General features: G+C 43.2%; 1 protein-coding gene across 24 annotated transcripts in view; it reads right to left on the reverse strand.

Annotated features, from left to right (window-relative positions):
- The window catches only part of MRPL30 (mitochondrial ribosomal protein L30), a 123,034-nt gene that overhangs the window by 29,138 nt on the left and 78,899 nt on the right, over positions 1-14,997 (reverse strand). For 22 of the 24 annotated variants that reach the window (XR_007470989.1, XR_007470988.1, XR_007470978.1 and 19 more), the window contains 2 exons: positions 13,592-13,806; positions 10,574-11,157 (listed from right to left, as the gene is read on the reverse strand). The gene's annotated coding sequence lies outside the window, so the exon portion shown is untranslated. Of the gene's footprint in view, positions 1-4,211; positions 4,426-10,573; positions 11,158-13,591; positions 13,807-14,997 lie in introns of those variants that run through there. The other 2 variants (XR_007470973.1, XR_007470974.1) reach the window with 1 other exon arrangement.

Below are 14,997 nucleotides of genomic sequence, written 5' to 3' on the forward strand. Positions count from 1 at the left end.
TTATTTATGAAGCAGAAACAGACTCACAGACATGGAAAACAAACTTACGGTTACCAAAGGGGAAGGGGGGAGGGAAAAATTAGGAAGATGGGATTAACAAATATACACTACCATAAATAAATAGATAAACAAGTATTTACTGTATAGAACAGGGAACTGTATTCAACATCTTGTAATAACCTAGAATGGAAATGAATCAAAAAAAATATACACACACATCTATCTATCTCTCTCTATATAAATAAAACAAAATCACTTCACTGTACACCTGAAACTAACACAATATTGTAAATCAACTATACTTCAATAAATAATATTTAAAAATCAGTTATGTTTCTATATACTAACAATGAAATATGTGAATAAGAAATAAAGAAAATTATCCCAGTTACAACAGTATCAAAAACAATACCTAGGAATAAATTTAAGGAAATGAAAGAGCTGGACAGCAAAACCCAAGACTTTGATGAAAGAAATGGAAGACAGTGTGAAAAATGGAAAGAGATACTATGTTCATGGATCAGAAGAAATAATATTGTTAAAGTGTCCATACCACCCAAAACCATCTATAGATTTAATGCAATTCTATCAAAATTCCAATGACATATTTCACAAAAATACAAACAACAATCTTAAAATTTTTATGGAACCACATAAGACTCTGAACAGCCAAAGCAACCCTGAGAAAGAAGAAAACTGGAGGTATCACGCTTCCTTGTTTCAAACTATACTACAAAGCTATAAGAATGCTATCACGGGCTTCCCTGGTGGTGCAGTGGTTGAGAGTCCACCTGCCGATGCAGGGGACACGGGTTCGTGCCCCAGTCCGGGAAGATCCCACATGCCGCAGAGCGGCTGGGCCCGTGAGCCATGGCCGCTGAGCCTGGGCGTCCGGAGCCTGTGCTCCACAACGGGAGAGGCCACAACAGTGAGAGGCCCACGTACCGCAAAAAAAAAAAAAGAATTATATCAGTATGGTGCTAGCATAAAAAACAGACACACAGACCAATGGAATTGAATAGAGAGCTCAGAAATAACCCCCTGCATGTACGGTCAACTACTTGACAGGGGGTCTGAACACTGAGTGGGGAAAGGATAATCCCTTCAACAAATGGTATTTCAAAAACATGCAAAAAAAAATGAAATTGGATCCTCACCTTACGCAACTCACCAAAATAAACTTGAAATACTGTTAAGTCCCCTACAGATGAATCTTCAAGTTGTGAACTTTCAAAGATGGGAATGTGGGGGCTTCCCTGGTGGCGCAGTGGTTGAGAGTCCGCCTGCCGATGCAGGGGACACGGGTTCGTGCCCCAGTCTGGGAGGATCCCACATGCTGCGGAGCGGCTGGGCCCGTGAGCCATGGCCGCTGAGCCTGCGCGTCTGGAGCCTGTGCTCCGCAATGGGAGAGGCCACAGCAGTGAGAGGCCCGCGTACGGCAAAGATGGGAATGTGCCCAGAGAAAGGACGAAGAGAGACAAGAGGAAGAAGTAACTGAAGAACCGAAGAGATTCATGACACAGAAAATGGCAAGGGGATTTTCTTTATTTGAGGAGGCCCTGTTTGTTTTTGAGGCACAGGACTCCAATGTAGAACGGTATATGAAGGTTGCAGCAGCCGTTCAGAATGCAATCCAGTGCTACCATGTCATCTATGACGAGAAAAAAAAAGCTACCACTCAGACATCACTGGATTGTTTTTTCAAGAGGGCAGATGGACTTGAATCCAGCAAGGAACTAGAACATGTGCCATCCACATCTGGCGTGAGTGAAATTGCAGCTTGCCCTCCATCGCCTATTGCTGACAATCCTTCAGCTCTACCATCTCCCACCTCCTCTCCCTCCTTCACTCAGTAACTCTTGTCTGTTCCCTTGATGCCAGCCCCTGGATGCCAGCAGTTGTACTGTACTGCTGTACTTTTCAAGGTACTGCATTGTAAGATTTTAAATGTTTTATTTTTTGTGTTTGTTGTTTATGCATTATTTGCGTGAAAAGTATTAGAAACCTATTACAGTACATTACTATATAGCTGATTGTGTTAGTTGGGTACCTTTGGCTAATTTGTTGGACTTACAAACAAATTGGACTTTATGAATGTGCTCCTGGAATGGAACTTGTTTGTATGTAGGATTAAAGGCTTAAACATAAGATCTGATACTGTTAAACTCCTAGAAGAAAACATAGGGCAGAAGGTCCTTGACATTATTCTTGGCAACAATTTTTTTGAAGAGGACACCAAAAGCACAAAAAACAAAGGCAAAAGTCAAGAAGTGGGACTACATCAAATTAAAAAGCTTCTGCATAGGGGCTTCCCTGGTGGCACAGTGGTTAAGAGTCCGCCTGTCAATTCAGGGTACACGGGTTCAAGCCCTGGTCCAGGAAGATCCCACACGCCGTGGAGCAGGTAAGCCCGTGTACCACAACTACTGAGCCTGCGCTCTGGAGCCCACGAGTCACAACTACTGAGCCTGTGTGCCACAACTACTGAAGCCTGCATGCCCAGAGCCTGTGCTCCACAACAAGAGAAGCTGCCGCAATGAGAAGCCCGCTCACCACAAAGAAGAGTAGCCCCCGCTTGCCGCAACCAGAGGAAAGCCTGCGCGCAGCAATGAAGACCCAACACAGCCAAAAATAAATAAATAAATAAAAATTAAAAAATTAAAGAATAAAATAAAATAAAAAGCTTCTGCACAGCAAAAGAAACCATCAACAAAATGAAAAAATAACCTATGGAGTAGGAGAAAATATTTACAAACAATATATCAGATAAGGGGTTAATATCCAAAATATATTTAAAAAATCATACAACTCAATAACAAGAAAACAAACAGTCCAATTTAAAAAATGGGCAGAGGAACTGAATAGACATTTTTCCAAATGTCCAAAGAAGACATCTGAGTGGCCAAGAGGCACATGAAAAGGTGCTCATCTCTAATCATCAGGGAAATGCAAATCAAAATCACAATGAGGTATCACCTTATACCTGTTAAATTGGCTATCACCAAGGAGACAAGAGATAACAAATGTTGGCAAAGATGTAGAGATAAGGGGACGCTCTTACACTCTTGGTAGGAATGTAAATTGGTGCAGCCACTATGGAAAACAGTATGGAGTTTTCTCAAAAAAATAAACATAGAACTACCATATGATCCAGCAATCCCACTTCTAGGTATAGATCCAAAGGAAATGAAAACAGGGTATCAAAAACATATCTGTGCTCTCATGCTTATTGCAGCATTATTCACAATAGCCAGGATACGAAAGCCACCTAAGTGTCCGTCAATGGATAAAGAAGATGAGATATACACATATACCTTATATACTATGTATACAAACACACAATGGAATATTATTCAGCCAGGAGAAATAAGGAAATCCTGCCATTTCAACAACATGGATGGATCTTGAGGGCATTATGCTGAGAAAAGCCAGACAAATATTATAATATATGATATCGCTTACATGTGCACTCTAAAAAAGCCAAACTTATTAAAAAAAAAAAAGAGTAGAATGGTGGTTACCAAGGGCTAGTGGGTGGGGGAATCTGGGAGATGTTAAAGGGTATAATCCTGGAAGTAGAAGATGAATAAGCTCTGGTGATCTAATACACAGTACAGGGATTATAGTCAACAATTCCTTATTACATGAAAGTTCCTAAGAGACTAGATCTGAATTGTTCTTAGCACAAAAAAAGAAATACTAAGTATGTGACATGATACAGATGTTAGCTAAAACTATGGTGGTAATCAAATTGCCTCATATAATTGTATCAAATCGACACATACACCTTAAACTTACACGATATTACACATAATTGTTTGTTTGTTTGTTTTGTTTTGGTCATGTAGCATGTGGGATCTTAGTTCCCTAACCCACACCCTCAGCAGGGAAAGCACAAAGTCCTAACCACGGGACCACCGTGGAGTGGAATTCCCATAGTATACATAAATCATATCTCAAGTTTTAAAATTTAGAAATAAAAAAGAACCGGAAACAGTCGAGACAAGCCCCTTCCTCTCAGGCAAAGCCACACTCTTAGAAAGATTTCGGCAAATGACGGCTGAGAGCCCACAGAAACTCTACAGCAGTGGGGCTTTCTTTTGCTTTTTGCAGTGGTTCTTAACTTTGGTTGCATATATCAGTTTCTTGTTGCTGTTGTAAAACTTACCACACACTTGGTGGCCTAAAACAACAGAAATATATTACCTTACAGTTCCGGAGGTCAGAAGTCCGGGGCTCTCACTGCGCTCAGATTGAAGTGTCAGCAAGGCTGTGGTCTTTCTGGACGCTCTACAGGGAATCCATTTTCTTGTCTTTCCCAGCCTCTTGATGCTGCCTCATTCCTTGGCTCGGGGCCCTTTTCTCTCTGTCTTCATGAGCGTCAAGGCCTGATAGAGTCTCTGACACTGACCCGTCTGCCTCCCACTGTCACATTGAAAGACCCCTGTGAATACTGGATCCACCTGGATAATCCAGAATATTCTGCCTATTTTAAGGTCAGTTGATGAGCAACCTTAATTCCATCTGCTGCCCTGATTCCCTTCAGCTGGGTAACATACATCCAGAAAACAGGTCACAGGTTCCGGGGATTAAGATGCAGCCTTCTTTGGGAGGCCATTGTTCTGCCCACCACACCTGGGGCGCTTCAAAAAGTAATGATGCCTGGGCCCAACCCCCAGAGATTCTGAGGTAATTGGCCTGGAATATGGCACGGGCATCTTGATGTTTTTAAAGCTCTCCAAGAGGCTCTAACGACCTGCCATGGAAAGCCACTGCTCCAAAGAAATAGAATATACATGTGCATCTAGCATTGTCCTAGATGTTTTTATTATTTATATACCATTTAACCTTCCCAACAACCTGTTTTTACTTAACAACTGTTAAAGTAACCTGATTAGGCCCAAGATGGAGTGGTTCCTGCTACTTTTCTGTGTTCAGCTCTCCCGTAAAAGGAAAGGTCAGGTCACCCAATCAGTGCTTGCCTGCTCAGCACAAGTTAGCTAACCTGCTCCAAGACTTTCCTTTGCTCCATATAAGGGAATAGCCCTGCTTTTACCAATCAGCAAATGCCCAGGATAACTTCCTTGTTCCTGTTTACTTTGGTCTATAAAAATCTCTCACCTTGTACGGTTCTTCGGAGCTCCTTTCTATCTGCTAGACTGGAGACTGTCCGATTCGTGAATTGCTTCATGAATTGTTGAATAAAGCCAATTAGATCTCTCAAAATTTATGATGGTTGGATTTTTCCTTTATGACAACTAACATCTATAGGTCAGGCATTGTGATAAATTAATTGTGCTAATACTGTGGTGACATTTTACAGATATTTTCTCTCAAGCAATCCCCACAACAACCCTAGGAAACAGGTACTGTTTTTAGCCCCATTTTACAGACAAGGAAACAGACTCAGAAATTTGCCCAAGATCATGTGGCAGAAAGCAGTAGAACAAGGAGTGACTCCCAGTTCTGTCTGACTTGTTGTAATATCTGCATCATTTTGCTACTGGATAATAGAGGTAAAAGAGCATTTAGAGTTTCGACTCACAAGCAAAAGGTGTAAATCAGATATTTAACATTGAAATTCCAGGGGGGCTATAAACTGTGATGAACTCTAGAAGCTATAGATATGACCTGAGGAGTCTTGATACAGGGGGTCTGTGTTTAGAGAAGTAGAAATAGGTTCATAACCAGGTACTTTTAAATGGTCTTTAGTGTGGATGGGCCAGGTTACATTTCATGATTTATAAGCCAATACTGAGCTTAACTACTTTTTCGTGCATTTAAGATCAAACAGAAAACATATATATATACACACATATCTTTACTCCTTTAAAAATAGAGCCTCCCTGATTTTTGTTAGGGATCCACATCATAAAATCAGCCAAACTGTAGCTTAATTTCCCAGTAAAGCAACACTTATCAGCTTTTGGTAGTTTTCTTCTGGAGAATTTAGAAGATTCTCCAGGCCTTACTGGGAAGGCCCGACCCTTCTAAGTCATTTCCAAACGCCCCAGTGGCCACATTCATGGCTTATTGCTCTTTTTTTTTTTTTTTTTCCAGCACGTAGGCCTCTCACTGTTGTGGCCTCTCCTGTTGCAGAGCACAGGCTCCGGACGCGCAGGCTCAGTGGCCATGGCTCATGGGCCCAGCCGCTCCGTGGCATGTGGGATCTTCCCGGACCGGGGCACGAACCCGTGTCCCCTGCATCTTTAACACTGTGGGCACCCAAGGTTCCCCAGATCTCCATCTTTGAAGGAAAAGGGGAATGAGCGACCATGAAAACACCACCAATGGGGTTTGTGCTGTGTGGTCATGGATCATCTCTGGAGGGCCCATGGCTGCGAGGACTGGGCAAGGTGGCCAGTTAACTGAACCTGGCAGCCTTACACTGGCAGTACAGGGCACTGACCACGAGTCTGCACTGGAAATCATCCAAGCCTGGAATGCAGCTATACACAATGTGGATGGGTCCTAGCAATATAATATTAAGTGTGAAAATAAGCTTTAAAAAAGTACCTTTTAGGGCTTCCCTGGTGGCGCAGTGGTTGAGAGTCCGCCTGCCAATGCAGGGGACACGGGTTTGTGCCCCGGTCCGGGAAGATCCCACATGCCGCGGAGCGGCTGGGCCCGTGAGCCATGGCCGCTGAGCCTGTGCGTCTGGAGCCTGTGCTCCACAGCTGGAGAGGCCACAACAGTGAGAGGCCCACGTAAAAAAAAAAAAAAAAAGGTGCTTAAAAAAAGTACCTTTTGGGAATTTCCTGGCAGTCCAGTGGTTAGAACTCAGTACTTTCACTGCTGGGGCCTGAGTTTGATCCCTGGTCAGGAACTAAGATCCTGCAAGCCCCGTGGCATGGCCAAATAATAAATAAATAATAAAGTACCTTTTGGAAAATATATTAATGTGAAAAAAATTTCCTTTCTTTCAAAAGCAAGTGAATGAAGGACTTTGCTTCAGGGAAGGTAGAATAGACACTCTGCTCCCTACTTTTCCCTCTAAGTACAACTAAAAACCCTGGACCTTATATATTTTAAAAAACATTTTGCAGCAACATGGATGGAACTAGAGATTATCATACCAAGTGAAGTGAGCCAGACAAAGACAACCATCATATGATATCACTTACATGTGGAACCTAAAAAAGTGATACAAATGAAATGATCTACACAACAGAGATAGACTCACAGACACAGAAAACAATCTTATGGTTATCAAAGGAGAAAGTTGGGGGGGAGGGATAAATTAGGAAGTTAGGATTAACATATACACACCACTATACATGAAATAGATAACCAACACTGACCTACTGTATAGCACAGGGAACTATAGTCAATATCTTAACAACCTTTAAGGGAAAAGGATCTTTATATATATTCTTTTATATATATTCAGCTATATAAATATATATATGCATGTGTGTGTGTGAATCACTTTGCTGTACACCTGAAATTAACACAATATTGTAAATCAACTATACTTCAGTTAAAAAAACCAAAAAACAAACAAAAAAAAACATAAGAAAACTGTAAGGTTGAGAGAAGAAGGCAGACTGGCTCAGGACCTGAAGAATGACATGGCAGTGAGTTCCCTGGGTTTTGTTTTCTCTTGCTTTGTTTTTTTTTTTCCTTTTGTTTGTTTTTTGCTTCATATATGCTAGACTTGAAGTTGAAGAAGCCACTAACCTGGGAACACCTAAGGGCCCAGAAAAAGTCCCTCCCCTCCCCCAAGAGACCTCAACAGAAGCCTGCTGTGTCTAACCAAAGGACCAGGAAAGGAGAAGCCTAGCAGGACAGACAAACTTTAGACGATCACCGCTCAAGTCTATCCAAACACCAGAGGCAAAACTGTGGCCCCACCCCCAGCAACAGAGGCTGAACGGGGAGCTTAGACTTCCCCCCTCGCCAGGCTGTAACAAGGGGCCCCAATTCCTCCCTATGCTGTGGTGTCAGGAAGGGAGCTGGTACTTTCATCCCAAAGCAGCTAATGAATGTCCTGCTCTCATCGCAGTGTCACTGGGGACCAAGTGAGGAACCTGGACTTCCACTACCACCTGGCAGTAATAAGCACCTCTCTCCAATAGAGGTGATTCTGAGCAGGTCTAATGGAGAATCAGGACTTTACCACCCAGAGGTAATGAGGCCACCTGCACCCAATGCCAGGGGAGCAGCAGGGCACCCTTAATCTGCCCAGCTGGGGAGATGTCAACGGAGGCCTGGTTGGGAACCAACCCCCCACCCCCGCACAGCAGTAACGACACCCACTGGGTGTCAGTGGAACTGAGTAGAGAGCCTGAACTTTCACTCCCACCTAGCAGGAAAGACATGGCACCTCTCTGGGGCTTCCCTGGTGGTCCAGCGGTTAAGACTCCGAGCTTCCACTGCAGTTGGCATGGGTTCAATCCCTGGTCAGGGGAACTAAGATCCCGAATGCCACGGCATGGCCAAAAAGAAAAAAAAAAGGACATAGCACCTCTCTCTTCCCCTGTTGGACCAGTGTCAGAGGGAGCTAGCTAAAAGAGAAGGTTTAAATAAGATCCAGAGTCTCATAACATAATACCTCAAATGTCCAGGTTTCAACTAAAAATCACTCATACCCAAAACCAGTAAGATCTCCAACTGAATGAAAGAAGACAATCAGTAGATGCCCATACCCAGAAGACAGATGTTAGATTTCTCTGACAACGATTTCTAAATCCTTCAACAAACAATTACAAACACCCTTGAAACAAACAAAAAATTAGAGTCTCAGCAGATAAATAGAAAGTCTCAGCAAAAGAAAAAAAATTTAAAAGATACCAAGAATCAAATAGAAATTTTAGAATTGAACACAATTACACACTCATTTCCACAAGTCGAGTGGATGCCATAATAATATTATTTGGGGGAATCACAAGATAGAACAGCCAATCCTTGCGTCTCAGCCTAAGTTAAACTTAATTCAGAACCAGTGGATGGGAAGCCCTAGCCAGCTTTGAGCACACTCCTTTTGATGCAGACACAAGGCAGTTATTCTCAAGGGATTATCTGCAGACCATAGGACCTTCTTATTCCCTTTGGTTGCTCATGTAGCTACTATTTCAGAAGCCCTAGATGGCTTGGAATTATTGGCTGCTAATGAGGAGGGCCCAAGACTCAGGTCTTCATTTCTCAAGGCCACAAATCCTACTACTTAGAGAAGCCTCCATCTCAGATTTTCCAGGGTCACCCCGGACCTGATATTGGTGACTCCATGACCTAGGCTTCCCCCGTGATCTGATGTTGGGTAACAACCCCTGGGAGTTCCATGCTCTTCTATAGAGACTGGATAGAGCATCCAACATCCTCCATTCCTGAATGCAAATCCCCAAGGCACAGGACACAGTGGTCCATTCCCTTACCTGACCAATGGCATTCCCTGACCAATGGCAATCTCCTCAGCCTTGCCAGGGAAGCATCATACCCCTGGGATCCCAGCCACCACCGGAGGCCAATCACCTCTCTACAGCCATGGTGGGCCATTGTTCCCCACATAATAGGCAAACTTCTGTGTCCTTGACTGATGCTGAATCCCAAATCACGGTACTCCCAGAGATTCCATTAAAGAGAGGAACTCTGTCCTCTCTGGGGAGTTCCAGGACATAAAATTGTAGGCAAACAAGTCTACCTAACCTGACCTGATTAGGTCATCTGAGTCATTTCATTATTGAGGATCACAGTTTCCTCAACTGTAAAATATGGGTAATGATTACGCCTGCTTCATACATCATAAGGACACTCCTATAGCATGTGTGAAAGTATCTGATACCCTGGGGAGTGATCGACCACTGTGAGGTCTGACGGGGTGATCCCTTGGGCAGGTTTCCACATTTGGGATATTTGAGACACTGCATGAGTCACAGCATCTACGAATTTTACTGGTTCCTGAATAAGACAGTTTTATTGGTCTCACACTTCTATGCCTGTGGACAATAAAGAACTTTACTTAGAGTTACTTCATCAGTTTGTTTCAGGGTGGCTAATGGATCCTATGGAGTTTTATGGTCTGTACATGAGAGGTTGGATGTTTGCTGCAGGGGGGAACCAGCAATTTAGCCCCTTGGCCCAACAGAAGTCAGAAAAATATCAGTAAATACCTGGCAGTGAGCTTCTTGAGGGCAGAGGTTGTGTCTTATTCAACTTTTTATTCCTGGCATAAACCCAGTGGTTGGCACAATGTGGGTACTAAGTAAATACTTATTTAATGGACAGACAGAAATATTTTAAAAGGAATACGGTTGTTACTTGCTTCCTGGAATTGCTTTTCTCCATAGTCAGCCTAGGCATTTATTATTTGCCTTGTTTTTGTATTGTATTTGTTACACGGGGTCAATATTTTATTTCACACTTATTGGAGAAAAGGCATCATGTGAATATAAATAGAAAATATACAAAAGTACCTATGTCTGGTTCATAATTCAAATCCCCAATTATTCTTTTTCTTCATGTAAACTAGAAGTAATCTGAAACAAATTAAAGATCCAGCCTTCATTCATAGATCATCATACTTTCAGGCAAAAGTAGTTTCAGGTCCATGTAATAGAAGTTTTTGACAATTGAAAAGTATTTCTCTTGGAGATTTTATTAGGTGTAAGAGGAAAGCCAATAAGAGACATGCATTTACATGTCTAAATTTATATAAGTACTCGCATGTTTATAAATTGGTATTAAAACACTGCTCTTAACACACAAGGAGATTTCACAACTTAGGGATGTGCCAAGCCAAAGATTAAAAAGGAGGAATGCAAAATAGAAGATTCCCCCCCCTGAAAAAAGCAAACATGGTAGAACCTCTCAATGAACTGGGGTTTGACTATTAAGAATAAGTCAATTCTTTCTGAACCCCAGAGCTGGCAGGAGGCGTCTTGTGAGCAAGATTGATCAAAATACTCCTCTTCTTCTGGCAATCACTGACAAGAAAAGCAGCAAGGCTTTGAGCTTTCCTTTCAGCAACCAGCAGTATATTTAGACAAGGCACCTTTTTCCATCTGATAGTTTTAGGTAGTCAAACTTTTGCCATGCTGAAAATTCAATCGTATCTTTCCACTGTCACATTGACCTTAATGAAAACTAGAAGATATGGTCTTTTGCAATGAGAATGCTTGACTACATGTAGACTTCTGTTTCTGAGGATGGCATCATAGACTGTGAAAAGAAATAGAAAAAATCATCCACAAATTCTGTGTTCAATGTATGAAAAAAATCACATAGATTTTATTGTTCCTGGTGTTTTGAATAATCTATGATAAAGAGCAGTGATAAGGCTTATATGACTGTAGGGTCTCTTGAAATGAGTATGAAGGTTCTATAGGTGAACATCTGATCAGATCAGTTCCTTCGTTTTTAGAAAAACACTAACGAGAGCTTTCCAGGATGTGGAAACAGGAAAGCCCTCTTCAGCTTGCCCACTAAGTGAGTGTAGGCTGCACCTGGTATCTGTGGGGTACATTCTGTTAGACTGCACCTCAAGCCTGTGTCTGGGACCAGCCTGTGTGTCCTTCCTCAGGGGAGGGCAAGAAGAGCTGCCAGGTTTTCCCCCGGGAAATATTAGCAGAGCACAACACAGCATCTGCCCTATCCAGCCAGCCACCTCTTATAAAATGCCACAAGGAGCATTCCTGGACCCTGACGTGCACAAAAGTACATATCTGTCATTTTTTCTGCAGTGTCCAGGAGGCTTTTTGGAAAATGCCCTCTTAGGTCATGAGGATTCTTAGGGTGGGAGGAATTAGAAGTCATCGAAGAATCAGCAGGGTCCGTGAGAAGCCACTTCCCAGAGACATGAATAGCAACCAAAGACAGGAGCTCCACTCAGGACTGACAGTGGTGGAAAGGTCAAACACTGAGTAGGGCAGAGACTGAACAGAAGAGTCCAGGAAGCCCCTGACTAAAAGAGACTGTCCATAACTTCAGGACCAAATGCCACCTGGAGCAGCATCTAGGGGGAAACAGGTTTGGCTCTTAGCCTAAGCCTGGGTTCCTAGCTTGGTCCCTCCATTTGTCCCCTTCCTGGCACGGAGCTTCTAAAACCCTCAGAATTTCCTAAGTGATGAGAACCATAAAGTTGTCTTTTGCTATTTTAATGAAAGCCCCTAAGGATGGGGGCTGGTTGCCAGTGGAGCCAATCTGGTGATTTTAGGGTTGGAACTTTCAATCCCACCCCTCTACTTGGGAGGGGAGAGGGGCTGAAGCTTGAGTTCAGTCACCAATAACCAATGATTTAATCAATCCTGCCTCTGCAATGAAGCCTGCATAAAACCCAAAAGGAGAGGGTTCAGAGAGCTTCTGAGTTGGTGAACATGTGGGGATGTGGGGAGAGCAGTCCCAGAGAGGTCATGGGAGCTCTGCACCCTTTCCCCATCCCTTGCCCTACAGCCTCTCTTCCATCTGGCTGTTCCTGAGTTATATCCTTTGAAATAAATAGGTAATCTGTAAGTATAAGGTTCTCTTGAGTTCTGTGACCCATTCTAGCAAATTAATGGAACCCAAGAAGAGGTCATTGGAACTTCCGATCTACAGCTGGTAGGTCAGAAGCCCAGGTGCAACCTGGACTTACAACTGGCTTCTGAAGTTGGAGATGGGGGTGGAGGGAAGTCTTATAGGACTGAGACCTTAATCTTTGGGATCTGATACGATTTCCAGGTAGATAGTGTCAGAATTGAGTTAAATTATAGGACTCACAGAACTGCTTGGGGTGGAAAAAAACACACACCTCAGAATTGTTGTCAGAATTGCATGGGGCAGGGCAGGGAATCTCTTCAGCTGTTTCTAATATTTAGTCTCACTTAAGAACAGGCGCAACAAGCTTTCTTTTCAATACCCGCCCTCACCCCCACTCCGCCCCAGCTTCCCCACTGAGTGTCCGCCAGGTCTTTGAAAGGGAGGTTGTCCACACAGAGCAGCTGAGGACTGAATGAGCCTGAGGGCACTGGTGTGCGTCATTTCCGTGGAGCTGTTGCCAGGCAACATCCTGGCTGCCAACCAGGGAAGAAACTTCCAGGATGCTCATGTGCGTCCTCGGCACTGGGTTTGATTGGCCCTGGTGACGTGGTGTTTTTGCAGATGGGGCCAGGGCCTTCCCGAGTTTTCACACACTCTAATAAATTTGAGTTGTCGTTGGTGTGTGCTACACCTTGGTAGACAAAATAAAGAGAAAGGATTCCACTGTTTGGTAGGGACATGGTTTCTAGTGGGGTACATTATTTATCTGCTTTTTATCCCAACTCTGCCAACAACAGAGAGGAGACCAGCATTCTCACACCCTCTCCCCAAATGTAAAGTTCAGGAACTCCTGGTCTCTGGGTCTGGATCCTTGCTCAGAGTGCCCTGTCTTCTCGTAGCCTCACCATCTACGCCTTGGGGAGTGAACTAGGAAATCCCAGTCCCCAAAGTCTGAGCTGCAAATACGGAGTCAGTGACTTCCCCAAGTCATAAATATCCTTTGGTTCATTTATTCATTCTATCAACATCTACTGAATACCTCTTATGTGCCATTTAGGGGATACAGGAAAAAAGACCCAGTCCTTGCTCTCAAGATGTTTTCAGGCTGAAATACCTACCAGGCAGCATGGAAACCAACCTGGGACGCGGGGCTGGAGGACCGATCTGAACCTCGCTGGGTGAGACTGAAGATTCTTCATGCATTGACGGATTCAACAAATATTTACCGCACACACACAACGTGCTAGGCTCTGATCTGGTCTCTGAGGACTCAGTCATGAATGAAGCCGCCAAGTTCACTGCTCTCACACATTCCAGGTGTGGCAGGGCAGAGGACCCGGGAGAAGGCAGGGGCTGCAGAGGAGACAGATTAGCAACAGGTCAGCCAATGCGCAACCCATTTATTCCATGGGTTTTATTGCGATCTCATATGTGTTGGGCAGGGTGTTAGGTGCTAGGGTTGTAAAGACAAATGACACACAGTCCCTCGGGGGGGGGGACACACAATGTCCCCGAGGGCATTTCTGCCAGAGGGAGGAGCCTGTCCATAGGCAGAGAGCAAATGACGGGGCTGCTTGGGGGAGATCAAGCCATTCAGCAGAGCTGCGGCCTAGGGCGTGGTGGTTGAGGAGGCTCCTTCTTTTAATTGTGGAACTCATCCCTTGGGCAATCTGGGGCAAGGAGTCCTTCCTGGAAATTTCATATAAACCCTCTTGAAGTATCTATTGGGGTAGACATTTAGGAACAAACTGTAGGCATTAGAGGTGTATAAAAGAGCATCATTCAACCTAAGGTGTGGCTCTGCTTGCCTGAAATACACATGAAGAATAAGAGTTTCTAACATTCCAGATTCAGTTCCTTCCACCCTCCCTCCCTTCCTCCCTTCCTTCCTTCCTACCTGGCCCCATTCCCAGAAACTGGTGCAAATAAAAACAAGTGTAGGACTAGAAAATGTCAAAATGAATATAACTAGGATCTGCCCTCTGAGGTGTGGCAGGAAACAATATTGCTTAATGTTTGCAAAATGTCAGGACGTTCTTGAATAAAAGGCCCTATATAAGTTCAAAGTCTTTATAATTATTTGATGATTACTATAATTTATGATTAATTTATAATTACTATAATTACTATAATAACTATAATTTATAATTACTATAATTGATGATTACTTACTAAAGTAAGACAGTCATAAATCTCTTAGTAAGAGGGTGAGGTCAACACTTTTTGAAAGAGGCAGCAGGCCAGGGACTCTATATAAGGGGTGATGGGCCGATGGTCTCTAAGGACAAGAACTCACTGAAAACAGGTGAGCGGTGGAACTCTGCTCAGGCCTATTTAGCATGAAAAATCCAGGATATGGTGATCAACTGATAATGACTGTGTCTCTGCTGCTAAGTAAATAAGAAAAGTTGGAGTCAGAGAAAACTCAAGAACCTTGCAAGGAAAACACAAGTTATAAAAGATTATGTAGATGATAGAATGATTTTTTATTTATAATACTTATACATGTTTAGATTTCTTTTAATTTAAGTATATAGTTACTTT

Source organism: Orcinus orca, chromosome 13 (genome assembly GCF_937001465.1).
Source record: "Orcinus orca chromosome 13, mOrcOrc1.1, whole genome shotgun sequence".
Taxonomy (NCBI): Eukaryota; Metazoa; Chordata; class Mammalia; order Artiodactyla; family Delphinidae; genus Orcinus; species Orcinus orca.